This window comes from Gopherus evgoodei, chromosome 19, assembly GCF_007399415.2.
Source record: "Gopherus evgoodei ecotype Sinaloan lineage chromosome 19, rGopEvg1_v1.p, whole genome shotgun sequence".
Taxonomy (NCBI): domain Eukaryota; kingdom Metazoa; phylum Chordata; order Testudines; family Testudinidae; genus Gopherus; species Gopherus evgoodei.
Genome location: NC_044340.1, coordinates 6,631,426 through 6,658,039, shown reverse-complemented (window position 1 = coordinate 6,658,039; position 26,614 = coordinate 6,631,426). Strand labels below are relative to the sequence as shown.

At 44.4% G+C, this 26,614-nt stretch overlaps 1 protein-coding gene across 2 annotated transcripts in view; it reads left to right on the top strand.

Annotated features, from left to right (window-relative positions):
* Positions 1 to 26,614, top strand: part of KIRREL3 (kirre like nephrin family adhesion molecule 3) — a 723,719-nt gene that overhangs the window by 421,295 nt on the left and 275,810 nt on the right. The window lies entirely within an intron of this gene.

The following is a 26,614-nucleotide window of genomic DNA, read 5'->3' as shown; positions in this document are numbered from 1 at the left end:
ATTCATAGCCACACTCCCTTCTGCTTTCCGAGGAGGATTTGGTTCCTTGCATCATGGCATCATAGAATATTAGGGTTGGAAGAGACCTCAGGAGGTCATCTAGTCCAACCCCCTGCACAAAGCAGGGCCAACCTCAACTAAATCATCACAGCCAGGGCTTTATCAAACTGGGCCTTAAAAACCTCTAAGGATGGAGATTCCACCATCTCCCTAAGTAACCCATTCTAGTGCTTCACTACCCTCCTAATGAAATAGTATTTCCTATTATCCAACCTTGACCTCCCCCACTGCAACTTAGAATCATCGACTTTAAGGGTAGAAGGGACCATTATGATCATCTAGTCTGACCTCCTGCACAACTCAGGCCACAGAATCTCACCCACTCACTCCTGTATCAAATCTGTGTCTGAGCCATTGAAGTCCTCAAATCATGGTTTAAAGACTTCAAGGTGCAGAGAATCTTCCAGCAAATGACCCGGGCCCCACGCTGCAAAGGAAGGTGGAAAAAAGACCTCAGGGCCTCTGCCAATCTGCCCTGGAGGATAATTCCTTCCCAACCCAATATGGCAATCAGCTAAATCCTGAGCATGTGGGCAAGACTCACCAGCCAGACACCCAGGAAAGAATTCTCTGTACTAACTCAGATCCCACCCCATCTAACATCCCATCACAGGCCATTGGGCATATTTACCACTAATAGTCAAAGACCAATTAATTGCCAAAATAAGGCTATCACATCATATCATCCCCTCCATAAACTTATCAAGCTTAGTCTTGAAGCCAGATATGTCTTTTGCCTCCACTACTCCCCTTGGAAGGCTGCTCCAGAACTTCACTTTTGTAATGGTTCGAAACCTTCATCTAATTTCAAGTCTAAACTGCCTAGTGTCCAGTTTATATCCATTTGTTCTTGTGTCCACATTGGTACTGAGCTTAAATATTTTCTCTCCCTGATATTTATTCCTCTGATATATTTATAGAGAGCAATCATCCTAGTAACCTCTCTCTATACCTGTTCCAGTTTGAATTCATCCTTCTTAAGCATAGGAGACCAGAACTGCACACAGAACTTGAGACCATCGCTGCTTGTTCTGTCATCTGCCACCAGTGAGAACAGCCTAGCTCCATCCTCTTTGGAACTCCCCTTCAAGTAGTTGAGTCTGCTATCAAATCCCCCATCACTCTTCTCTTCTGCAGACTAAACCCCAGTTCCCTTAGCATCTCCTCATAAGTCATGTGTCCCGGGCCCCTAATCATTTTTGTTGCCCTCTGCTGGACTCTCTCCAATTTATTCACATCCCTGCCATAGTGGGGAGACCAAAACTGGACACACTACTCCAGGTGTGGCTTCATCAGTGCCAAATAGAGGGGAATAATCATTTCCCTTGATCTGCTGGCAATGTTTCTACTAATACAGCCCAATATGCCGTTGGCCTTGTTGGCAACAAGAGCACACTGACTCATATCCAGCTTCCTGTCCACTATAATCCCCAGGTCCTTTTCTGCAGAACTGCTGCTTAGCCAGTCAGTCCCCAGTCTCTAGCAGTGCATGGGATTCTTACTTCCTAAGTGCAAGACTCTGCACTTGTCCTTGTTGAACCTCATCAGATTTCTTTTGGCCCAATCCTCCAATTTGTCTAGGTCACTCTGGACCCTATCCCTACCCTCTAGCATATCTACCTCTCCCCTCAGCTTAGTGTCATCTGCAAATTTGCTCGGGGTGCAATTAATCCTATCATCCAGTTCATTAATGAGGATGTTGAATAAAACTGGCCCCAGGACCAACACCTGAGGCACTCCACTTGATATCGGCTGCCAACTAGGCATTGAGCTGTTGATCACTACCCACTGAGTCCGACAATCTAGACAGCTTTCTATCCAGCTTATAATCCATTCATCCAATCCATACTTCTTTAACTTGCTGGCAAGAATACTGTGGGAGATCATATCAAAAGCTTTGCTAGAGTCAAGATATATCACATCCACCACTTTCCCTATATCCACAGAGCCAGTTATCTCATCATAGAAGGCAATCAGATTGGTCAGGCATGACTTGCTCTTGGTAAATCCATGTTGACTGTTCCTGATCACTTTCCTCTCCTCCAAGTGCTTCAAAATGGATTCCTTGAGGACCTGCTCCATGATTTTGCTGGGGACTGAAGTGAGGCTGACTGGTCTGTAGTTCCCCGGGTTCTCTTTCTTTCCTTTTTTTAAGTATGGGCACTATATTTGCCTTTTTTCAATCATCCGGGACCTCACCAGGTCACCACGAATTTTCAACCCAGGAGAGAATTCCTAGGGGGAATCGGAATAGGAAACAAGTGAAAAAGATTAATTACAATGATTTCCCATGAACAGATTTATTTTGTATCATTTTTCTCCTTTCTGTAAATTCTCATGAATTTGCCCCCCTAAGCTCTGGGGATCAAAGGGGAAATCTGTTCATCAGGTTTGTGGGGGAGACCCCATCTGCCGAATAATACTCATTCCTCATGGGAAGGAAGGCGTGACACCCTGTGCAGGCATGTATCCAGGCCCTGTAGGGGTTCAGTAACAATTAGGTAAATTGAGACATATGTAAATAAACCTGCTCATTAACACAGCAGGCTAGAATTCACTAATCTCCTCCTGAGTTGGGGGTTTCACACAAGACCACTGAGTCTGCAGCGAAAACCACTGAAAAGAAACAAGCAAAAAATCTATGGTTAAATAGATTTAAATCTCAATCCGGGATGGACTTTTCCTTTACAGAGTAGTCAGCATGTGCTCTCAAACTTCTGCATTACAGTGCTGTTGCAGCCCAGCTGCAGTAATACCTGTAATATAGACGTAACCTCAGGAAGGGATCCTGTCTCCTGGAAGTGCAGTCTCTTCCCTACTATTCAGGGCACTGGCTGAATGCCCCATTTTACTCCTCTGAGAAGAGGGAGGCAGACTGGCCTGGAGCTCCAGAGACCTGGGCCAGACTCCTGGTGTGGTTTTAAGCAAGTCCTTTCATGTGTCATAGGTTCCATGGTCAGAAGGGACCACTGTGATCATCTAGTCTGATCTCCCATATAACACAGGCCAGAGCTTCCTAGAGCAGAGCTTTTAGGAAAACCTCCAATCTGGATTTAAAGTGTCCTGTCCTCTGGGTCCAAATGGAGCTGATACCTCTATATCTCTGAGCCAGGTGTAAAGATAACACCCATTAATGATTGAGAAGTGTTGGGGGGGGGATGAGAGCAACATGGGGACATGCTGTTTGAACCATAAACTTTAGTGATGCTCAGATAGGATCCCTGAACTTCACTCTGGGCAATTCAGAGTTGGAGTTGACATGTGCTGTGATTTCAGCATCCTTAGACAAGCCAGACCCTGCTGCTTTTCCCCAGGCAAAACCTGCTTTGATGTTAAGCACAAGTGAAGGCAGAATCAGGCCTGCTGACTTCAGAGAGCTCACTCTTGAGTGACACTGGTAAGGTAGAGAAAGAGGAGAGCCAAGCCCCCCTCCTCGCCTTGCAACTCCTAGCATTACCCAAGATTGGTACATTTAAGCGTGGATGCTCAGCAATCTTTCTCTAGTGCAGCCATCTGTAACTCTTGTCAGGGAAATTGTTGGTCTCTTGCTTGAACAGTAAGTGAGCACAGACAGCTGTCCTGGAGGTACAGACCCAGCAGGCAGAAGGGTATAGGTGTCATGCCAGTATCTACTCAACCAAAGAAAAGCCACACATCATATCATCCCCATACCGTCTGCTGCACAGGAATGGCTTCAGTGGTTTTGTGCATTTGCAAAAGTTCCAGCAGGGAAGCTGGAAAGTGAGACCAAGGTGAGAGAGGCTCCAGGGACATTTGTAGCTGCAAAGCACACTATAGAAAGGGGGGTGGGAGGGAGGCAAGCAAAATCCACTTATCTCGCTCAGACCTAGCAGACTCAGTCCACTTCTCATGGGAGAGACTTTTCTCCCAGAGCTGACAAGAGGGTTTGGAACCACCGCCTGCAGAGGGAAGAGAAACAGAGTTGAGCTTTTCTTGCTTACAAGTTGGGAAATAAGAGCAGGGGTGCTGCTTCTCCTCTCTGGGATTTGGGACCATACTCTCCACTTGTGTAACTCCATTGATGGACTTTGCACTGGGCTTGCCTGCTACTTATTTGTATTTCTGTTGCCCCTAGAGGCCCCAACTGAGATCAGGGCTCCATTATGCTGGGCGCCGCATACACAATGAGTAAGAGACAATCTCTGCCCCCAAAGAACTTGTATACAGAGTAGCCAAATACACTATCACTAAATACAGACAAGAAACTGGTGAAATCCCTTCCCCATGGAGATACAGGAGACATGGGAACTGACCTCCAATCTCCTCAGTCCTACTCTAATGTTTTAGGCCATTCCCATTCTTTACCACTAATTTGGCTTTGGATAATGCTATCTTGTTGTTTTACCTTAGGTTGCTACTCACCCAAACTTCTCATAGACATCCCTGTTTTTCCAGTCCTTGATACATTATGGTGACAAAGGGTGTGCGCAGGAATTTTACTTTTACCACTGGGGGGCGGGCACTGGTGGGGGAGGTAGAACTCTTCCTGCTCCTGGCTGTGGCAGAGACAGCTCCTTCAGCCCTGGGGCTGTGGTGGGGAGGGTGGAGCTCGCAGCCCTGGGGCTGGAGGAGTTCTGCATTCCCCACTGATTACCCCTGCTTTTCCCCCTTGCTCATTCCCCAGTGGTAACTTAATTTTAGGGTTAAAAATGCATTATTCCAAAGAACAGCCTAAGCATGAAGCCCCTCATTTCTTTATTAAATCACCTATTTACAATAATTTCTACTTGGGGGGGGAAAAAACAAAAAACAATAAAAATCACTAGCTGAGCCCTGCTGCCGCAGGTCCGGGTAGTGGCGGCAGGACTCCAGCAGTGATTTATAGGGCCTGAGGCTCCCTGCAGCAGCCAGAGCCCAGGCTTTTTAAATCGCCGGCCGAGCCCCGCTCCACAGCTCTGGGGTTACCGTGCTGTATGCGAACCTGTGTTATATCGGGTCATGTTATATCAGGGTAGAGATGTAATAGCAATTTGCTAATTCTCATGCTGCTTAACCCTCAAATCTAATGATTGTGTCTGCCTCTCACACTCACACTCAAAACTTCAAGCAATCTCACTCTACTCCTCAGCATGGTTAAGCAGCAGGTTACTGCAGTGACTTCTCTGATAGTAATATTTCATTGCCTTTATGCCATGGTGTAACTAATCCCTTTAAGGTTCCACTAGAAACATGCTTGAAACTTTTGCAAACTATGGCCTCTCAAAATGTAAATACATCAGCCAGGTTAGATGTTGGATCCTCCTGCATCAGCACCTACACATCTGAGAGAATCGCTGTTAGCAGGACGGGACTTATGACATACATTTCAGTAACTTCTGATTCCATCCAGCAGAGGGTGCAGTGATGGTCTTGTAGGCTTAGAGTGAGTTAAGACAATGGAGCATGACTTGAGTCTTAGGAGACCTGAGTTCTCTTTCAGCTCTGCCACAGACTTCCAACAAGTCACTTAGTCTCTCTGTGCCTCAGTTCCTCACCTGTACAATGGGGATAAGAGCCCTGCCCTCCCTCTCAGGAGCACTGTGAGGATTCATTCAGGTGAGAGGCTCAGATACTGTGGTGGTGATGGGGGCATAAAAATGTCCAAAATCTGGAACTTGTCGTCTTCAGCCTTGTCTTTTATCGGGCACTTCCTGCTCTTCCATAAATGAAGTCCTTCTGGTATGATGCCATGACAGAGTGACTACACCACCCTGACTCCCAGGGATCGCATCCTTTGCTAGCAGTTTGAGTGCCACATCTCATCCAGGTTCAGGCCCTAAAACTGGCTGTTAGCGAAGATGTTCAGGGACACAACCCCATGCTCTGGGTGTCCCTAGCCTCTGAATTCCAGAAGCTGGAAATGGCTGACAGGGGATTGATCACTCAATGATTGTCTGTCCTGTTCATCTGCCGTGAAGCACCTGGCTTTGGCCACTGGTGTAAGACAGGATATTGGGCTAGATGGACCATTGGTCTGACCCAGTATGGCCATTCTTATGTTCAGGAGTTGCCATCTGCTCCTTGAGAAAGGAACAGACAGTTAGGGTTAGGTGCTCCAAAAGCCATAGGAAATGTTCCCTGGGGAAAACTGATGACATATCGATAGCCAGCCATGTTTTGGAGGAAATATCAGGAACTTTTCCCACCCATCCATACAGACAGATGGACCTTTGGTCTGGCCCAGTATGGCCATTCTTAGGACAGCAGCCAGATGGTTTTGGGGCAGCCTATACTATTGACAAACCTTCCATCTTAAAGCCAAGGTCTCTGAGAGTTAGGGATCTAAAGTCTCTTAGATGAGCACTGCTGCTCAAGGGACTAGGAATGGGCTAAAGATTCTAGAGAGCATCCTTTCAAATGCAGTCCCAGCTGATGGACACCAGTGTGCAATGAGTTAGGAAGAGGTCTCAGCCCAATTTCTAGCAGACTGATCTGCATGACTCTCAGTTGGGCCTCTGTTTCAGGCTCAGCAGAGGCACTGAATGGCATCTGAAGAAAAAGGTACTTGGAAAAGTCACCCAAAGAAATGGGCACTCCAGGTCATGATGGCTGGGGAGTCCTAGGAGATTGTTCTCTGGGAAGCTTGCATCACAGCTGTTTTCATCTTGTGAAAGTCGAGCATGCCCATTTCACCAGTGCTTGCTCTTTTTTTTTTTTAAAAGCCTCTGGCTATTATCTTGGGGAAGGGGGAGGGAGAGGAGGACAGGGGTTGACATATGGATGTTTCCACTCCCAGATGTCTCTCAATGTCCTTGAGCTGAGATGGCCTTGCCCAGAGATTCCAGCTACTGATGCGTAAGCTAGAAACCCTTAAGATCAGGAATGTGCCTGTAGCAGAAATGCAGAAGACCAACTTAACTGAAGTTATGGAAACAGAATCTGTTCTAACCCTAAGCTTACAAGTGAGCCCTACAGCCTAGGCATTGTGGCATCCTGCCAGAATGGCTGCACTTGGACAGAATAGCACATGGTAACATATTAGTCTGGGAGATCTTCCTTATGAGCGCTGATGGCTAAATGTTTTTTAGCCATTATCAATTTCCAACTTGAGAGAGGATTGTTGACTGAATCGATGTGAGAAAATCTCTTCCCTTGTGTTAATGAGACAAAAGCATCTCCTCTTTCAGGTAAGGGATGCTGATCAGCATGATGCACAGGATTTATAGTGCCTTTGAAGTCACCCTGGGTTCCTACAACACCGTTGTTTTTCATTATTAGCACAACAGATTTGACCCATGTTCTCCAGGCAACCTTGGAAGAAGGATCATAGCCTGCTAGGCGTGCAGAGCTCAGAGATGCTTGTCTCACCCTGGAAAAATAGCCTCTCCCTGCCTTCCTGCAATGACCAGAGAGCCTTGATAGGGTTACCGCAGTTTGTGAGCTCCTTCCGGTTGTGCTTCATCCTTGAAAGCTGCATTAGCCATTATCCTAGCTTGGGGAAGAGTCAAAATGAAACTGGCCATGAAAGCTGTTCACTGCAGCTGTTCACTGCAGATGCAGCCCCTTCCCTGCTCCCTATATCCATTCACTGTATCTCCCACTCCTACAACATCTGTATTATAGGAGCACCTAGAAGACTACCAGATAAGGAGGTGTTAGTACTGTTATACAAGGCACTGGTGAGGCCTCATCTGGAATACTGTGTGAAGTTCTGGTCTCCCATGTATAAGAAGGATGAATTCAAACTGGAACAGGTTCAGAAACGGGCTACTAGGATTATCCGAGGAATGGAAAACCTGTCTTATGAACAGAAACTCAGAACTTGGCTTGTTTAGCCTAATCTAAAGAAGGCTGAGGGGGATATGATTGCTCTCTATAAATATATCAGAGGGATAAATATTAGGGAGGGAGAGGAATTATTTAAGCTTTGTACCAATGTGAACACAAGAACAAATGGATATAAACTGGACACTAGGAAGTTTAGACTTGAAATTAGACAAAGGTTTCTAACCATTAGAGGAGTGAAGTTCTGGAACAACCTTCCAAGGGGAGCAGTGGGAGGCAAAAGACATATCTGGCTTTAAGACTAAGCTTGATAAGTTTATGAGGGGGATGGTATGATGGGATAGCCTATATTTGGCAATTAATTTGGCAATTGATCTTTGATTATCAGCAGGTAAGTATGCCCAGTGGTCAGTGAAGGGATGTTAGATGGGATGGAATGTGAGTTACTACAGAGAATTCTTTCCTGGGTGTCTGGCTGGTGAGTCTTGCCCACATGCTCAAGGTTTAACTGATTGCCAGATTTGGGGTCAGGAAGGAATTTTCCTCCAGGGCAGATTAGCAGAGACCCTGAAGGTTTTTCACCTTCCTCTGCAGCAAGGGGCATGGGTCACCTGCTGGAGGATTCTCTGCAGCTTGAGGTCTTCAAACCACAATTTGAGGACTTCTATAACAAACCCCTAACCTATGTCTGAGTTATTGAAGTGGATAGATTCTGTGGCCTGCATTGTGCAGAAGGTCAGACTAGATGATCATAATAGACTCATAGACTTTAAGGTCAGAAGGGACCATGAGGTGAGATCAGGACCCATTGCACATATACAGATGCTGTCCCAAAGAGCTTGAAGTCTAAATAGCCAACACAGAGCAAAATAAGTATTATCCCCATCCCCATTTTGCAAATGGGAAAGTGAGACAGAAGTTAATCAACTTTCACAAGGGAACCATGAACTATTTCTTCAGAGTCCCAGACCACCACAAAACTACCCTTCCTGTCCTTCAGCCTTACTCCTGACTTTACTATGACCGACAGCCTTTTCCTCCAATTAAAACTAGTGCATTCAGGGCATCGTGCAGATAGCATAGCTGTGGGATAACAAAGTTATGGAAAGGCCATGACCAGCAGGCCCTGACTATAGGGCTGGGGTACTGGCTCAGTGCTGACTCTGAGAGCAGACTGCCACCAAATGCATATAAAAAAAGTATAGGCTTAGATAGCAAGGCGTGATGCTTTTTCAGCCTCCCCCCTGAATTTCTAATGGGTGTTTTTCTTTTAGTCCAGTCCCTAAGGTCACTTTAATGTTGCTTTTTGGGGACTGGTTTATTTTTCCTCCTCCTGTGCAGCACATTAGCTTATTTTCTAGCAGAGCAGACACAACAGAAACAGGCATTTAATTTCACAAGAGGTAATTCTCCAGGCCTGTGCTGCAAAGATGCTGGCAATAAATATCCCATGGTAAGTGTACTCCTACACCTTTCCCAATTGGTAGCTAATAACAGAGCGGATGATGACATTTAAGCCCTTTCTGCATGGCTGATCAAACTACTCTCAGTGACTTTGAAAGCAGTGCTGGGATTTCATGCAGGTATCAAAGCAAGTGGAAGACTCAATAGTTCAGATCTCTTGCCTGTGTGACTAATAAAAATATTTCTAAAAGGCTAATATCTTAATCAAAATTTCCCTTTCTCATCTTTGAAGCAACTTAACAGATGCAGTGGGATACTGATGTTGCTTCTGTAAGCACCGTTATGCAAATAGCTACCATCTTTGTGGTGTGATCATAACAGCCCTTTCAAGCTAAGTAAGACTTGGTGGGGTCAATGCTTGGATGAGAGACTGAGTAGCTGTGTAAAGCAGGGCCCTTGTCTGAGTCCACAGCTAGGGGATGCTGTCTGTAGAATTAAATATCTGCTTAATTTTGGTACCCAGAAAGCTAATGGAGCAAACAAGCACCTAGAAGAAAATAAGGTGATAAGTAACAGTCAACATGGATCTGTGAAGAACAAACCATGTCAAACCAACCTAATATCCTTCTTTGACTGGGTAACACCCCTGGTAGATGGGGGAAACGGTAGATAGGATATATCTTGACTTTAATAAGGTTTTTGATATTCTCTAACATGACCTTCTCACTCACAAACTAGGGAAATGTAGCCAAGAGATGAGCCTACGGTAAGGTGGGTGTTCAAGTGACTGGAAAAGTGTACTCAGAGTAGTGGTCAATCAAGCTAGAAGGACATATGCAGTGTGGTCCTGCATGGATCTGTGCTGGGTCCGGTGCTATTAAGTATCTTCATCAATGATTTGGATAATGGCATAGAGAGTACACTTACAAAGTTGTGGACACAACCAATCTGGAAAGGGTTGCAGCGCTTTGGAGGACAGGATTAGAGTTAAAGATGGTCTGAAATATAAGATGAAATTCAATAAGGACAAATGCAAAGTATTCCACTTAGGAAGGAACTATCAGTTTCACAAATACAAAATGGGAAATGACTTGCCAAGGAAGGAGTACTGCGGAAAGGGATCTGGGGGTGAACAAAATCCTTCATTCTAAATTTTTAGCAAAAAAGAAGCAAAATTTTTCAACTAGCTTGACTTCTCAGCTGTTACTCTGTCCATCTTCTTAACCAGCTGGGCCACTCAATAGCCCCAGTCAAGCTCCTTTTTCTGCAACTACCAGCTCCCCCTCTCACCTGTGTGACTGACCTGCTCTTGCTGGAAAGTTAGCATTCTTGCCTCTCTTGTCTTTTCTTCTCAGAATTTGTAGTGTTAATCCTTGCTTTATAAGAAGGCTTTCTTAGCCTACTGACCTCCCTCAGCCCTCTGTTCCTGTGGTGCACCGTGCCTTGGATATCTGAGATAAGCATGCATAGTGACTGCTGCTGCAGCTTACAATGTAGTGCACGATCAAAGTTGCATTTGGTGGTACTTGGTTACTGTGCAAGGTAATTGAAAGACCAAGAGGCAGGAGGATAATGAGAGAGGGAGGGTGCTATTGCCATCCACCCGGCTATTACCTGCTCTGCTCTCTCCCTGTTTGCACCATACTCTTCTCTGACGATTCCATGGAGCGTTGTAAATAACGTACCATTCTTTGTCCGCTCTTCTTTTCTGAGTCATCTGAAAAATTAATGCAGGCATATGTTTTAAAGTGCAACAGACCTTATTTGGGGAGCTCATTGTCCTTGGCCCTAAGAAAAGGGCCGATTTGATTGCTTCTAGAGAATGAGCCCATTCGTTTATCAGGTCCATAAAAGAAGACACACCTGGAAACCCAGCCATGAGTTCCTTCTCTCCTATTGCTGGAGGAGAGATGAGTCCAGTAATGATCTCTTTCCTCCCCAGTCCATCTGATGGGATCTGATTCTGGGAGATGCGGCGCAGCTGAAATTTAGTGGGAGTCCAGGGTGCTTAGCCTCTGCCAGAGGAGAAAAGAGATACAGTTCACATAGTATGCACAGCCACATGCAGCTTCTTGTGTTTTTTCTGAGTCTTGCATCTAGGATCCCCCTCTTTCAGTTGGTTCATTCAGATAGTGGCCTAGGGGACATCAGCCTTGCTTTTGCCTGCCATGCAGTTTCCTCTGAGCACGCAGCGCAGTCCATCCTTGCACCTGCCGGAGTGGCCTATAGGCAAAGCATCATGGGGCTGCTCCCACCTATTTACTTCAGTTGGGGCTTTTCTACCATCTCTTTCCCTCATGTAGGGCTAGATTCTGCTGCCCTGCAGCACACACAGGGTTCAGGCATGTCTTTACTCATCTAAACAGTGCCTCACAGTCTGCTCTGCTATTTTATCCCTGTGCTGGGGGGCATGCAATGTACGTGCTCCCTGTGCACCCCCCTCAAGGAGTGGGCAGTGTAGACGTACCCTTTGAAAAGAGTTGATGTGTTACCAATAGGTGGCACTCAGCTTAGTTCCTGGGTTTTGCAGGGCCAATAGCTCTTGGTAGTGTACTGCCATTGTACTGGTCCCCATAATGCCACTCTTCCTGGCCTCCAGAAGGAAGAGGTCCCACATGTGGAGGGGGGGTCCCTGGCTAGTTCCAAACTCCAACCTCTCAATTTGGATGATAGCCTATGGGGAGGCAGAAGTTGACCCAGAAATTGCCTCTTATCACGCGTAATCTACTTCAGTAGCAGCAGTTACTTTGTGGCACAAACACTGTGCCACTAGCATCAGCACTTCTATCTCTGATCAGTTGCCTCCTTCCTTCTGGGCTATGGCCAATCCTCAAGTGTTGTATGGTCTCACAGGGGCCACATGCACCATTGGCTCCCTAGGCCTATCCCCAAGCCCGGAGCTCAGACTCCACAGGGCCGGTGTGTTTGCAGTGGCACATGCTGCTTTCTGGAACTCATGCAGTCCCTTCCTGATGGCATTCCCATCCTCTAGCTGGGGTACAGCTGGCAGCAGAGGTAGGGATGGGATTTCCTGCCAGCCTTCCTGGAGGAAGAGTGGAGAGGCCAGTTCTTCTTTTCTTCTGTTGATCAGGACTTGAGAGAAGGGCCATCGTTCACAGCACTGCTGCTGATCTCTGCAGCTGGAGCTTCCCATCCATTCAGCAGCTCAGTTTGCATGCCAGGATGTCAAAAGCTTTAGGGTAGGACAGTGACCCACAACACCCACTCGCCATTTAATTGTATGTTTCTAAACAGTCCTGTTTAAACAGGAGACCCATCATCCTGCCCCCTTACCTCCACCTCCATGCCTACTCCCTCTGGAGAACTGCTGCTTTTCAAATCACAATGAAAATTCAATGCTCCGCTCCCATCAAAGGAACCCTATTGTCTCAGTTTCTAATGAAAAATTAGAAAAAATCCCTCTATAAGTCACTTGCTCCTTATTACAACCCTTGCTCCTTTTGAGTAACGAAAATTTAACTATCTGCTATTGCTGGCTGCCTGGCTCTAGCACATCAGATTCAGTCCATTCCCTCCCTCTATATCTTTACTCAGTTGTCTGCACGCAGGGTGGGGGGGGGGTGCGGGGGCAGGGGGGTTCTTAGCTGAATTTTTTTTAAGTATCTGTCCAAATTTTTCAACTAAGATCTCGTGCAAGCAGACATTAATCCTCAGAGGAAGGAGGGTCCTCACCTAAATTACAGGCAACCTGTGATCAAATCTGTCATGGAGTGACTGTGGGTAAGTCTCTCTGTGCCTCTATTTTTAGCTATAAAAATGGGGCTTATGGCCTTACCTCACAGGGATGTTGACTAGCTAAATGCCCTGAAACCTTGTGAGGTGCTCAGATGCCCTGGTAATAGGGGTTTTATAAGTAGCTAAGATGGCTAGGATTCCCACATGTTGTGTTCACTAGCCTTAAATTTCTAAACTGACTCATTGTTTTGGGGCCTGACTTGAGAGGCCACAGGCTTTCAGAAAGCAGGTGCTCAGCACTTTCAGATCCTTTCCCTTTTAACCCCTAGTCATTGCAGAGTGCTTGTACGTACATGCATAGTCTTGTCTTCTCTTCTCGTTCAAGTGGGACCTGTCTCCCTCCCAGAGTATCCCCTTCCTCTAGCCAGCTGTGAGTCCATGGAGGCCCCAGGGAAGGGAAACAGGTGGTCTAATCCCCCAGGCTCCTGGGGCTGGAGCCCTCTTTTTATTGCTCCTACTTCTGGTGAGAAGTGAGACCAGCTTTCCCAGCCAAGCTTGTCCCTTAACACCACTGCCATTCATACTTCATGGCAGCTCCTTTGGTTATAATGATATCAGTGCCTAGAAGCTCTCCTATCCCCAAGATCAGAGCCCTGTTGTGCTAGACCCTGGTTCAGTACATAGCAAGAGATGGTCATTGTCCCAAAAAGTAGGAGGAAGAAGGGAGGTGAAGGGACTTGCTGAAGGTCACACAACAGGTCAATAGCAAAGCTGAGGTTAGAACCCAGGTCAGAGGCCAGCACTCTTGGACTTCTTTCATGGTCCATCTTCCCCCTCCCCTCTTCCCTTTTTACCTACCTCTCCTCCTCCCCTGAAGATGGCTGCCACACCACTTCCACATTGGCCTGAATCCAGTTTAGTTTTATCACAAGACGAAGACTAGCTGTGACCTCATAATTAATTTTCCACGAGCATCTGCACAAATCAAGTCTGTCTCACGCAAGCATTTGGGAAAATGTAGTGCAAACTGGAACAGGGAAAAATGGAGAATCAGAATCGGGTTGCCATTCGCTGACATGTTCATGAATAATTGTTCCCTCAATTCACCCAACTTGCAGAAGTTTTTAGTTCTTCTGCTAAAAGGCTTGAACCATTTTTTTTTTCCAAGGCAACTCAGATCCATTTTGGACTGCATCCCAGGAACTAGAAAGAATGTAATGCTGTATTTGCTCTTGTTAGTAGAAGAGTTTATTCTTCCTTTTGTTTCAACAGTAGTAGAAAGTTCTGCTGATTTTGGTTTTATAGGAACTACTTTCCTAAAGAAGGTGGAAGAATACCAATAGAGGAAGCAGTTTTTAGAATGACATAACTGTATAAATAGCTCTGCTGAGAAGTGTGCAAAGCCTACAAACAGGATAAAATGGAGAGGGTCTTGATCCAAGTTTCAACTCTGACACCAAAACGCTACCTGCAATAGCAAATAGACCCATTCCTGACAACTGCACTCATCAAAAGGGCAGCTTGTGAGTTCAGATACCACATGGCTGCTGTGTTGGAAATTTGCCAAGCAGCATGGTTATCATTCTATTTGCATGTTGATTTGCATATTTTTTAATCCTAAACAAATGCACAAAATCCTAATATTGGTTTCTGCTTGCATCTTTCCTGCTAGATGAATAGTAATGGATGGTGGTTCAAATTGTCTCCGGGGTCAGGCTGACTCCCAACTGTGCCAACCAAACTTGAGCTTTCATTTGTTTATTTAAAAGTTTCCCAACCTTTTGGGTTGTGAAGAAAAATTTCTGAATGTGGAACTGGAACAGAACTGCTCATCAGTTTCCTGCCATTGCAGGGGCTTTGGCATTTTAGTCTCTACTGTCCTCTGCCTGTGTCACACAACTGTTTAATCTCTTGGGGACTGAAATACTGTAATCTAACTAAAGTCTTGGGGCTCAGTATAGGGGTATCTGGGTGAAAATTTAAATGGCTGGTGACATACAGGCGGTCACACTAATGCTTTCTTGTGTCAAACTCTAGGACATTATGAAACTGCCTTTCCAGGCTATAATTGTAAAAGTGCCCACATCCTATTTACAATGTCTTCCGTGGTTGCTTCCATGGGTGCAGAGAGAAACTCGTGGGAACCCCTGCATAAGGAAGCAGAATGTTTTAGTAGTGACAATGTGGTCTGCAAGATTGATTGTCGCTTCTGAAAGACCTGGGACTGGATCACCCTGATTTACATCTGTTGAGATCTCCCTTGTCTTCAGTAGAGGTATCCCCTATAGAAAGAGCATAAGTGTCTTAATTGAGTACAGAAAAGCTACCCTGATTTACACTGGTTGAGATCCTGGCCCCCAAACAGAGGGGATTCTGTCAATTTTAAGAAGCTGTGGCAATGTAAGTAGTTTCGAAAGAATTAGTTCAATGTAAAATTCTAATTTCAACTTGAACTATTGTTTAACATTCCACCCTTTTTTTAAAAAAAGGGACAGTTAGACCACAACACATAGACAAGCCCATAAAACCGGACAGTTTTTCCAGCTCAGGGCTATAGAGGGAGATTGTCAACAGGTCCAACTGCCCTGTGTAGATCCTGTTGGCACATGCTAAAGGTCCCAACATCACATTAGGACCATGTGCACAGCATTTTATACCCACTTTGCACCAGTGTAAATGGTGACAATCCAACGTACAGGGTAGCACTGAACTGCACCTATAGAGTGCTTGGTCCTCCATTTCCTAGAGAGGATTAGGATGTGTTGTATGAGGGGCTGAACAAAAAGAGAGACTTCCAAACATGAGGCCACTTTCTAGCTGTCTTCAGAAACCCATGGCATTGGTCTGTTCTCTCTTTGCTCCCAGAATACTGTGTCTACACTATAGCTTCTACTGGTGCATAGCCCAGGCCTATGAGTCTTCACTCAGCCAGCCAGCCTGAAGCAATAGCCCAGAGAGGTGTGGGCTGCTCCATTTGTTTCAGGGGGTGATAACTCTGGAGCCTAGTGATGACAGTATAAATGGCAACACCATTAAAACTACTTCTACTGCTGATGGCTTTAATGGAAACATTCTGCTAAACCGAGGTCCTGGAGATCGGGGACAGTAGGAGCATATCTCTTCCTTGCACACATATCACACACTGCCTTTGTCTGATCCTGGAGTTCACTAGCAATGAAAATTATCAGCCTTATCCCCAAGATGCACTGGCTGGGAAAATGCATCTCATTTGAGGACTCTGCAGGCCACACTTATTCAATGGCTTTACTGGAGGCAACGTTGACTTAGACTCCATCCACTGAAGGACTCAGAATCAAGAAATTCATTTACAGCACACTTGTCACCTTGACCTTGTTACAAAACAGTTAAAAGCTGTTATATGGACTGGCCCCACAACCCAACAATAATCCTGAACTGACCCCTACACTTTAACCTGCTTAGAGAGATACAGTTAAGTTCCATCTACCCTTCATCCATGTTGTTGTAACTGAATCCCTGAGTTGGTGATATTTGTAGTGTAGATGGGACCTTGGAAGAAAATTGGTTTCATGTAACAGTTATCTGCATCAAAAAAAACAGAAGGAGGAAAGACAGGAGCTATATGCTGGATTTTTCTCCCTAATTTTCCATGGATGTCAACTGCCTTCTGAAACAAATCAAGAAACAAAGGGGGGGGAAAAAGTGCTTCATTTCTGATAGCAATTATCAAATGAAGTCTCTGCTTAATGGACATTTTCAGAGGGCATGAATATCACTTTGTTTCTGCTTTCTCATTACAACTCTGGCAGCTCCCAGCTGACAACCTGATAATTCTTACTGATAAAACAATCTTTTTTTGGTTATTGCCACGCTCCAGCCTATCCCCGGTCGACCAAGTTGGCTGGCGAATTGTTGAGATTAAGGAGCAAGCCATGAAATCGCAGTTAGTGGGGAAAGAAGGAAAAAATTGCAAAACTATCACTTCCTTCCTCTTTCTTGCTTCCTCATTTACCCCCTTTTTTTTCCCTTTGGTGCCAACAGTGCTTTTTCTGTTCTGACGCAAAAACCCAGGGAATAAGGGCGGGGGGGGGGAACAAAACCCAGAGCTGATTACAATTTCCTATGAAATCAAATTTGTAAAGCTTAAATCAGAATAAAAATGTTACTAGCAGGATTCAAGGCCATCTGATTGTTAATGAGATTCCTCAGAGACTGAACTGGAATCTCATCAGGTCAAGGAAATGTGATACTGTTGTGCAACAAATTTTCTGCTTCCTATTATGGGAGGCTCAGAAGTAGTCAAAGAGGTTTGTTTCCAAGGCCCCAATCTCATCCCTGTGCTCTGAGGTATGCTTGGATTAAAGAATTCCCTTGTCCCGGGCTGCCAGCACTACAGATCAGCCAAGTCTCTCTCTGTCCCTTTAGAGACTCTCCGACTTTCTCTTGTAAAGGAGACTAACCACTTCATGAACTTCTAGGGAAAAGCCTCATCTGATGATTGGCTTGCAGCAGCCTCATTAGAAAGTGAGACTGTAAGAGCCTCTGGCTACCTGTACAGACATCATAGTTGGTCAGCAACCCAAATACATGCAGTGCAGCATCAAGGTTAGAACCCAAGATCTTTACCTTTAAAAACACAGGCTTGTGCAGTATGAGCAGAATAAAAGTCTCCATTAGGCATGCAGGTACCAAGGTGATATATGCCCTAGAAATACCTTGGAAAAGATGTTACCTGGGTCTGTGTCTACACGCAAAAGTTGTACTGGTGTAGCTGAAGCCTTATCTACATGGAAAAGTTGCACCAGTATAACCTAATGTGTGAAAATTAAAACACTCCTGTGTGGATGGTCTGATTTTCATTTTGATGGTGGTTTTAATTTTTTCCTGTTTAGTTTGAGTCCATGGTGAACATATTTAACTTAATTTAAACAAGCTGTTTTTAAATTGAAATATGAGCAGCAACACTGTGGCTGTCACTGGCTTAACTATATCTGTTTAAAACCCGATTTGAATTAACTGATGCAGCTTTCCTCTGTAGGTAAGGCCTAAAAGCAGGTTGAAAACCAGCTTAGCTGCAAAACCCTTGTCATCCCACTTAAATCTGGTTTATATAGATTTACCTTTAATCCTTACTGAATTAAGCTAAATCAATTAAAACCTGATTTATAAGTGTCCACAAAGAGGTTTACCCTGGTTTAACTAAATCAATTAAAAAAAATTGTTACCTTGGTGCACACAAGGCCTATGGTTAGGATTTGTGTAGGCTTTGCCCTATGGCCTCTGGTCCATAGAGGGTAGTGTTGTATGTTTCCTCTAGTCCTGGTCCATATAACTTCCAAGTAGACATGCAATCCACTCTGTAAGCTGGTCTCCCTTGCTTCCAGTCAATCTTCCTTTAGGTTATCCAGGCAACTTCAGTCCACCCCGCACACCAGCATTAGCAAAAAATCATAGAAGTGGAAGGGCCCTCGAGAGGTCATCTAGTCCAGTCCTCCGCATTCAAGCCAGGACTACTATCTAGACCAGTCCTGGCAGGTGTTCGTCTAATCTGCTCTTAAAAATCTCCAATGATGGAGATTCCATAACCTTCCTGAGCAATTTATTCCATTGTTTAACCATCCTGACAGTTAGGAAGTTTTTTCCTAATGTCCAACCTAAACCTCCCGTGCTGCAATGTAAGCCCATTGCTTCTTTCTCTTTCCTCCTTGTAACAACCTTTTACGAACTTGAAAAAGTATATTATTCTTATAAGTTGTTATTCCTGATCATTTTTAATGTGGTAGTGCTGAAGGACCCCACACACGGGCTAGGGCCCTTATTGCTGTACAAATAAATAACACAAGACAAATTTCACAATAGAGGAGACAGACCAGAATCTCCCACTGATTCCCATAGTGCAGGTTCAGGTCCCAGGTGAATAAACAGACAACCAAGAGGAGTGGGGAATGGCAGGACAAGGTAACAGAGACAGGTGCATTGGAATAAACTGGCAATTACTAGTCCATGAATGTCAGCTAGTAGCGATTTGTTGGTATCGTGCCAAAGGTAGGTCTGCTGGAGGGATTTACAAATAAATGAGGGAGGGAAAGTGCTCTAAACTAAAACTGTGACACTAAGGAGCTGTGTGCTGGACAGCAACACTCTCTGCTGCTTCCTTTCTATCTGTTTAGATTTCTGACATGACAAGTAGCACCTCTCTGGCCACTCCAGGCACCTCTGACAAATACTGTATTTTAAAATACATCCACTCGGTATATCACTCCTAATCTATTGCCTGCCAAAAGTTGTAAAATGCTCAGAGCACAGACCTTGCATTTACATGTCTGTGAAGCACCTGGGCAACTTTCTTCACTCTAGAAAGAATCCTAATGGTAGACAAAGTTGATCCTCAAGCCTACAGAGTTCACAAGAGTATGCTCAGCCATCAGCTGGTAGTCCATAATTGTGCTGCTACATAAATAAGGGGGCCTGATTCTCCCTGGTCTTCTATCTTGTACGGTCATTTCCAGGCTGTTTTCTGATCTGGTAGCAATTTATACCCCCACTGAACACATTTTGCACTGATGCAAACCATTACACATAGTGCAAACTGTACCTGTGTACCATTTGGGAATGCAACTGAGACCTCTTCCCATTCTAGTCTATTGTATTCTATATAGGTTATTATTTAGCACTAGTGCTATTACCATAGTGCCTAGGAGTCCTAGTAATGGACCAGACACCCCCTTGTGTGAGGTCCTGTACAAACAAAGAATAAAAAGATGGTCCCTGCCCCAAAGAGCTAACAATCTAAATGGGAGATGGATAGAGACTGACGGAGGAACACAAGTAAACAAAGAGACAATATTGGTCACCATGACAGACAGTGGACTAACACAGCAGCAGCCTAACCATTGTCAGGGTTTTTGGAGGTATCACAGCAAAGGAGAGTTGGGACGAGGAATTTGGAAAAGGATAATGAGGTAATTTTGCAAATGTTTACGGGAGTGGTGGGCTCCACCCATGTGTGAGGGGTAGCATGAGAAGAAGCTCCAAGGATCTGTTTGAAAATGTAACATGGGTGATGAAGGCTGGCATCATAGATTCATAGACTCTAGGACTGGAAGGGACTCAAGAGGTCACCGAGTCCAGTCCCCTGCCCTCATGGCAGGACCAAATACTGTCTAGACCATCCTTGATAGACATTTATCTAACCTACTCTTAAGTATCTCCAGAGATGGAGATTCCACAACCTCCCTAGGCAATTGATTCCAGTGTTTAACTACCCTGACAGTTAGGAACTTTTTCCTAGTGTCCAACCTAAATCTCCCTTGCTGCAGTTTAAGCCCATTGCTTCTTGTTCTATCCTTAGAGGCTAAGGTGAACAAGTTTTCTTCCTCCTCCTGATGACACCCTTTTAGATACCTGAAAACTGCTATCTTGTCCCCTCTCAGTCTTCTCTTTTCCAAACTAAATAAACCCAATTCTTTCAGCCTTCCTTCATAGGTCATGTTCTCAAGACCTTTAATCATTCTTGTTGCTCTTCTCTGGACCCTCTCCAATTTCTCCACACCTTTCTTGAAATGTGGTGCCCAGAACTGGACACAATACTCCAGTTGAGGCCTAACCAGCACAGAGTAGAGCGGAAGAATGACTTCTCGTGTCTTGTTTACAACACACCTGTTAATGCATCCCAGGATCACGTTTGCTTTTTTTGCAACAGTATCACGCTGTTGACTCATATTTAGCTTGTGGTCCACAATGACCCCTAGATCTCTTTCTGCCATACTCCTTCCTAGACAGTCTCTTCCTATTCTGTATGTGTGAAACTGATTGTTCCTTCCTAAGTGGAGCACTTTGCATTTGTCTTTACTGAACTTCATTCGGTTTACCTCAGACCATTTCTCCAATTTGTCCAGATCATTTTGAATTTTGACCCTGTCCTCCAAAGCAGTTGCAATCCCTCCCAGTTTGGTATTGTCCACAAACTTAATAAGCGTACTTTCTATGCCAACATCTAAGTCGTTGATGAAGATATTGAACAGAGCCGGTCCCAAAACAGACCCCCCCAGAACCCCACTTGTTATACCTTTCCAGCAGGATTGGGAGCCATTAATAACTACTCTCTGAGTATGGTTATGCAGCCAGTTATGCACCCACCTTATAGTAGCCCCATCTAAATTGTATTTGCCTAGTTTATCAATAAGGATATCATGCGAGACCGTATCAAATGCCTTACTAAAATCTAGGTATACCACATCCACCGCTTCTCTCTTATCCACAAGGCTCATTATCCTCTCAAAGAAAGCTATCAGATTGGTTTGACACTATTTGTTCTTTACAAATCCATGCTGGCTATTCCCTATCACCTTACCACCTTCCAAGTGTTTGCAGATGATTTCTTTAATTACTTGCTCCATTATCTTCCCTGGCACAGAAGTTAAACTAACTGGTCTGTAGTTTCCTGGGTTGTTTTTATTTCCCTTTTTATAGATGGGCACTATATTTGCCCTTTTCCAGTCTTCTGGAATCTCTCCCATCTCCCATGACTTTCCAAAGATATTAGCTAGAGGCTCAGATACCTCCTCTATTAACTCCTTGAGTATTCTAGGATGCATTTCATCGGGCCCTGGTGACTTGCAGGCATCTAACTTTTCTAAGTGATTTTTAACTTGCTCTTTTTTTATTTTATCTTCTAAACTTACCCCCTTCCCATAAGCATTCACTATGTTAGACATTCCTTCAGACTTCTCAGTGAAGACCGAAACAAAGAAGTCATTAAGCATCTCTGCCATTTCCAAGTTTCCTGTTACTGTTTCTCCCTCCTCACTGAGCAGTGGGCCTACCCTGTCCTTGGTCTTCCTCTTGCTTCTAATGTATTGATAAAAAGTCTTCTTGTTTCCCTTTATTCCCATAGCTAGTTTGAGCTCATTTTGTGCCTTTGCCTTTCTAATCTTGCCCCGGCATTCCTGTGTTGTTTGCCTATATTCATCCTTTGTAATCTGACCTAGTTTCCATTTTTTATATGACTCTTTTATTTTGTAGGTCATGCAAGATCTCGTGGTTAAGCCAAGGTGGTCTTTTGCCACATTTTCTATCTTTCCTATCCATCGGAATAGTGTCCCTTTGAAAAACTGCCAACTTTCCTCAGTTGTTTTTCCCCTCAGTCTTGATTCCCATGGGACCTTACCTATCAGCTCTCTGAGCTTACCAAAATCCACCTTCCTGAAATCCATTGTCTCTATTTTGCTGTATACCACATCTCATAGACTCATAGACTCAAGGACTGGAAGGGACCTCGAGAGGTCATCGAGTCCAGTCCCCTGCCCTCATGGCAGGACCAAATACTGTCTAGACCATCCCTAATAGACATTTATCTAACCTACTCTTAAATATCTCCAGAGATGGAGATTCCACAACCTCCCTAGGCAATTTATTCCATCCACCGCTTCTCTCTTATCCACAAGGCTCATTATCCTCTCAAAGAAAGCTATCAGATTGGTTTGACACGATTTGTTCTTTACAAATCCATGCTGGCTATTCCCTATCACTTTACCACCTTCCAAGTGTTTGCAGATGATTTCTTTAATTACTTCTACCCTTCCTTAGAATTGCAAACTCTATGATTTCATGATCACTTTCACCCAAGCTTCCTTCTACTTTCAAATTCTCAATGAGTTCCTCCTTGTTTGTTAAAATCAAGTCTAGAACAGCTTCCCCCCTAGTAGCTTTTTCAACCTTCTGAAATAAAAAGTTGTCTGCAATGCAGTCCAGAAACTTATTGGATAGTCTGTGCCCCGCGGTGTTATTTTCCCATCACATATCTGGATAGTTGAAGTCCCCCATCACCACCAAATTTGGGCTTTGGATGATTTTGTTAGTTGTTTTAAAAACAGCCTCATCCACCTCTTTCACCTGGTTAGGTGGCCTGTAGTAGACTCCTAGCACGACATCACCCTTGTTTTTTACCCCTTTTATCCTAACCCAGAGACTCTCAACACTTCCGTCTCCTATGTCCATCTCCACCTCAGTCCAAATGTGTACATTTTTAATATATAAGGCAACACCTCCTCCCTTATCATGGGCCAATCAGAGATGAGCATCGATAGCTCTTGTTTGCTACCAGGCTGATGGGTCGGGGGGATGGCCCATGAAGGGCCTTTAAAGTGAAGACAAGCAGTTTGTTTGATGTGACAGGGAGGAGGGAGCCAGTAGAGAAATGCAAAGAGAAGGATGATGTGGGAAAAGCAGCAGTTCAGGTGAATGATCTTTGCAGCAGCACTCTGAGTGGGGTAAGATTGCATCTGTCAAAGCCAGAGAGCGGGATGTTGCATCTCAAGATGTGAGATCAGAGCCTAGATGGGAGTTCTAGCTGTGTTCTTACACTGTCCTCATCACCATAGTACCTGGAGACCTTCCAGAAGTGCAGTAACCAGCATCTGTCACGTGTGGTTTGTTCGATCATCATTGATTTCACTGGAAGTTGCTGGCCTGAGTTTTGGAGATGCACTTGCATCTCCTGTTAAAGTCAGTGGGACGTGCAAGTGTCCAAAACATTTGAAAATCATGCCAAAAGCTTTGACCTTCTTTGTAGACCTCCCTGCGGAATGATGCATAAACACACCACAAACCCTGTCAGTACGAAGTCTCAAATTATAGATTCCATTCAGGTCTACTTTGTCTGACCTTGTTTTAGTTTTCACTTTTCCAATAGGTTTTTTTTCTTGCTCATATCTGGAAGCGAGACATGGTTTGATCCAAAACACCAAATGGGTGTTCTAATCTGGACCTGAGTTTTATCACCAAAGGACCCCCTGTAGAACCAAGCCATGAAACATTGTTACCATAATAATCTTCTGGAAATGTCTAATAGTAAAGTGGGTTTTACTAATAGGGCTCAATGTTATATTGATGGCCCTGATTCAGCAAAGCACTTAAGTGTGTGCTTAGCTTTAAGCATATACTTAAGTTCCATTAAAATCAAAGCACCTGAAGCTAAACACATATGTGACACAATGGTGAGTGTGTCGGTTCCTGTCTCTTCTGTGCCCATTCCACAGAGGATACGTTTACTGCGCTTAAGTCAAACTATAGCAGCTTGTGCTATTAGCTCTGGAACTGCCCTGTTCAACATGGTGGCTGTCACATGCGCTAAAATGCTCTGCTAAATAGGGAGAGGATTGTTCACAAATTTAAATTTTAAGCACTTGCTTAACTGCTTTGTTGAACAGGGACCATTATTTCGGTCTGATTTCCTGTGTATGCAAAGACTCCAGCAGATGCTGATAGGTTCCAGTCTGAAGCCAGCGGAAAAAGAGAGGATCATTGCTTAAACAATGGTGGTAAATTAGGGCTCTTAGTAGCTTTATTCCATAATTGGTTCTCAATTGTGCATCCTGAATTAGAGAACAAGAGAGAAGTGGGAGCCGGGTATCTGCAGCAAAGATGACCAGGGTCCTCTAATATTAGGTATCAAGGTAGCTGCCTCTGATACTGGAGCGTTTTTTGCATTTATCTCTGGATACAAAGGGATGCTGTCTAGCTGTTAATGAGGCACTTATAGTCTCTCTCATATCCCTCATGCATATTATCCCAGCAGTCCCAGTGCCTGTCAGGCTGAGCAGAGAGAATGTGTGCCGTTTTCTCTGCCCCCTGGTGATGCCATAGAGTGGGGTGAGGCCTCATTAAGCTGCTGAAATCTTAGCAGATGCCAACAGAGCATGTTCAGAGGAAACATTTCAATTGCTTTTAACTTTGGGATTTGTAATTATTCTCTCTGCTACTTACCCCCCTCTTCTCTTTCCCCCCCCCCCAACTTTACCTGTGGGGTTGTGCCTCCAGGAAGTGCAGAGTGCTGGGTGGCTTGTTTTGGGTCAGCCATTTGTGCAAAAATAAAGTTGGACTTATTTTTGAAGCTGAAAAAAGTGTGTGGTTGGGGTTTTCTCCCCCCCCCCCCCAACTCATCTTTTTCCCCTCTCCTTTTCACGCAAAATAAGCTGAGGAGATTTTCCTCCATTGTATGCTGAGGCTAAGCATTAATTGTTCATGCCCAATGGAAGCAGTTTGGTGATGGATCCAATTAAGTGGAAAGAGGAGTTATTCTAATGGATGTAGCAACAGAATAAGGACAGTTTTCACTGTTGTGAAAGATCTTGGATTGTTATGGCAACGGTGCTAATTCATAGATTCCAAAGCCATAAGAACATAAGAACGGCCATACCGGGTCAGACCAAAGGTCCATCTAGCCCAGTATCTGTCTACCGGCAGTGGCCAATGCCAGGTGCCCCAGAGGGAGTGAAGCTAACAGGCAATGATCAAGTGATCTCTCTCCTGCCATCCATCTCCATCCTCTGATGAACAGAGGCTAGGGACACCATTCTTTACCCATCCTGACTAATAGCCATTTATGGACTTAGCCACCATGAATTTATCCAGTTCCCTTTTAAACATTGTTATAGTCCCAGCCTTCACAACTTCCTCAGATAAGGAGTTCCAAAAGTTGACCGTGCGCTGTGTGAAGAAGAACTTCCTTTTGTTTTAAACCTGCTACCTATTAATTTCATTTGGTGACCCCTAGTTCTTGTATTATGGGAATAAGTAAATAACTTTTCCTTATCCACTTTCTCAACATCACCCATGATTTAATATACCTCTATCATATCCCCCCTCAGTCTCCTCTTTTCCAAGCTGAAGAGGCCTAGCCTCTTTAATCTTTCCTCTTATGGGACCCTCTCCAAACCCCTAATCATTTTAGTTGCCCTTTTCTGAACCTTTTCTAGTGCTAGAATATCTTTTTTGAGGTGAGGAGACCACATCTGTACACAGTATTCGAGATGTGGGCGTACCATGGATATATATAAGGGCAATAATATATTCTCAGTCTTATTCTCTGTCCCCTTTTTAATGATTCCTAACATGTTGTTTGCTTTTTTCACCGCCTCTGCACACTGCATGGACATCTTCAGAGAACTATCCACGATGACGCCAAGATCTTTTTCCTGACTCGTTGTAGCTAAATTAGCCCCCATCATATTGGATGTATAGTTGGGGTTATTTTTTCCAGTGTGCATCACTTTACATTTATCCACATTAAATTTCATTTGCCATTTTGTTGCCCAATCACTTAGTTTTGTGGGATCTTTTTGAAGTTCTTCACAATCTGCTTTGGTCTTAACTATCTTGAGTAGTGTAGTATCATCTGCAAACTTTGCCACCTCACTGTTTACCCCTTTCTCCATATCATTTATGAATAAATTGAATAGGATTGGTCCTAGGACTGACCCTTGGGGAACACCACTAGTTACCCCTCTCCATTCTGAGAATTTACCATTAATTCCTACCCTTTGTTCCCTGTCTTTTAGCCAGTTCTCAATCCATGAAAGGACCTTCCCTTTTATCCCATGACAGCTTAATTTACGTAAGAGCTTTTGGTGAGGGACCTTGTCAAAGGCTTTCTGGAAATCTAAGTACACTATGTCCACTGGATCCCCCTTGACCATTGTGACCATCTAGTCTGATCTCCTGCATAGCGCAGGCCAGAGATCTGCCTCCAAATAATTATATGAATTATGAAATGCCAGGTGCTGAATCAATGGGAGAAAAGCACAGTAAAAAGCAGTGTGCCCTAGATTTTTTTTCTATAAACTGCCCATTAATTTCGGGTGCCCAGTTGAGTTACCTTGGGCAGTACTCTCAGATCCCATTGAAGTGTGGATGTCCAGCAGCTCAGAACATCATACCCAACGTGTCTCAAGGGAGTAACTCGGAATTA